We start from the raw sequence: 2,616 nt of genomic DNA on the forward strand, positions 1-2,616 counted from the left end.
TAACATGCTTTTTAAGCAAAAACTCATCATGCTTAAAAACAAATATCATCATCATAATTTTTAGGTGACTATATACAAAACAAAAAAAAATCATTAAAACAATATAAAAATCATACAAAAAAAAAAATCATTAAAACAATATAAAAATTAACAATCACAATATTGTTTAATTATCATTGAATATTAATGTGCGAATTCTTTTTTGCATATTAGTCTCATATATAATTGTTAAAAAGTGATTGAAAATATAAATATAAAATATCTAATTTAAATTAAAAAAAAGTGCTAGATTATTAGATTGCATTACTCTATTTTTTTAATGTAAAAAAGAATGTCCAGGCATTTTTTCTATGAAAAAATAATTTTATCATGAACTCAAAATATAATGTATGTTGAATGATAGTTTTTTAAACTATTAATACGGCTACATATTGTATGATATTAGTTTTCAAATATTGAGATGATGACATATTAGATCGACCTGAGTTAACCTGTCAAATATGCTACTCAGTCATGAGACCATGATAACAATGTAAAAAAAATCAAAATAAATTATCAAAGACAAATTCTTAATTAACCCAATATTAAAGGATAAAATTGAAAGAAAAAAAAACACCTACTCGGGTTAGCTTGCTAAACGCCTAACCTGGATTATAAAATTGAAATAACCCTATTGAAAGAAAAAAAAAAGCATGAAACCTACTTTTTAACTAACCGTTTAATAATAAAATAAAAAAATAGATAAAAAAACAAATTAAGTCAACCTAGTTTAATATATTAAACTCGCAATCTAAATCATAAAACTGAGGTAATTTTATAAAAAAAAAATGTAAAGCTCTATTTCCAATAGATTCAATTTTGAAAGTTGAAATTAAAAAAAAAAACTAAATTCACAAGAATGAGATAACTTCATAAAAAAAATTATGAAATTTAATTTTTAAAAAACCTAATATTAAAAGATGAAATTGAAAAAAAAATTCTAAGTAAAAAAAAAGATCAAGTTGTTGGATGGTAAAATTAAAAATATTAATAAAAAAAATTTATGAAACACAATTTCTAAACAACTCAGTGTTGAAGAACAAAATAAAAAAAAAACAATTAAAAAAAACAACTCAAAATAAAAATAATTTAGGTCAACCTAGATTAACAAGTTAAATTTGTAACATAAATCATGAAAATAAAATAAATTTATAGAAAACAATAATTTTTTTTATAAAACTCTACTTATAGATGTAAATGTTGCACACAAAATCCTTCCATTGATCGTAAACACCAGGTTGTGCTTTTAACAAATCATTTTTCACAAATATGTAGCCCTTCTGTGAGGTCAAATGATTGAGCAAAACAGGGCATTCAATTTTAGAATTGAGACATATAAAATTCAAGCATGCAGGTGGTATTTGGATTTAACTAGCAAGGAGGCAAAAATATTGTTCTTTTGGGAAATCTCAGTTGGCATATGGGAATGATTCTTATTATAGAATAAATACTTATCTAATGATGAGAGATCTCCATCACCTCCCTCCTCAGCCCACCTCTTCTACTTGGAAAATTACCTGTAAAGCTTGTAAATGATTAAAAAAGGATTTTGCATGGTAATTTGGGAGTGGTTCACAGGAGGTGCTAGTGAAGTTGGTTCCTTCTGGCCTATCTTTTGAGGCTTGCCTCACTGTCTATTCAATCACTTTTATAATTATGGTTTTTATGTTAAAAAAAGGATTTGAAAAGGCTTATATATTTAATTTTTTATTAAAAAAATTACTAAATCACGGATTAGATATATTGTTTTGGGTTAAAATCATTTAATTGTTTTGTAATCTGCTCTTGTAATGTTTAGATTACAACATGAATGGTACAAATATAAATTTAATACTTAAAAAAAATGAAAATGACTTATTTGAAGGCTTGTTTATTTCATTGATAAAACATTATTTTTTTAACATAATTCAATCTTAGACCAGGTAGAACAAATTCAATTAATTCAAAGTCGGGTTCTTCCTGACCACAATAGGACTCTTAACACGGTGCACACCATCTGACCATGTGAGCCCTCCTGATTCTGGCCAGACACCTATCAATAAACCACGAATTAATCAAGAGAGAAAATTAAGATTTTACACAAATAATAAGAAGAAAAAATGAAAATAAAAGTGGACCATTCAAAAGCAGTTGCCGACCAGTGGACAGCTTAATGAAACATTCTGAAGATGATGCACATTAAGGGCAGCCGCAACGAGGATTTAATATTAACGTTCTAGAGCTAATAAAATACATCAAGGGTATTCTTTATAGACCATTCAAAGCTGAAGCTCGCTTGTCCAAGTATGAAACAAAGCAGTAGTGATTATGAAACTAATAAAATACGCTTTTCCAAGTCAAACACAAGTAAGATTACCAGTGTCAAGATTTCCAATAATGACGTCTTCACCAAATCTTGCCTTTAACCAGATTGAATCAGCAGGGATTTGTCCATTTCTCTCTAGTCCAAGAAACTCCCATGACCGAGTTGTATGCAACTGATTTACTTCATTTGGAAAAACTGATACAACTTCCGGACGGTCTACAACGATAGGAAAGAACAGAAAACAATCAAAGATCCGAGTACATATTAGACTG

This window comes from Populus euphratica, unplaced genomic scaffold, assembly GCF_000495115.2.
Source record: "Populus euphratica unplaced genomic scaffold, PopEup_1.0 scaffold1339.1, whole genome shotgun sequence".
NCBI classification, from domain to species: Eukaryota; Viridiplantae; Streptophyta; class Magnoliopsida; order Malpighiales; family Salicaceae; genus Populus; species Populus euphratica.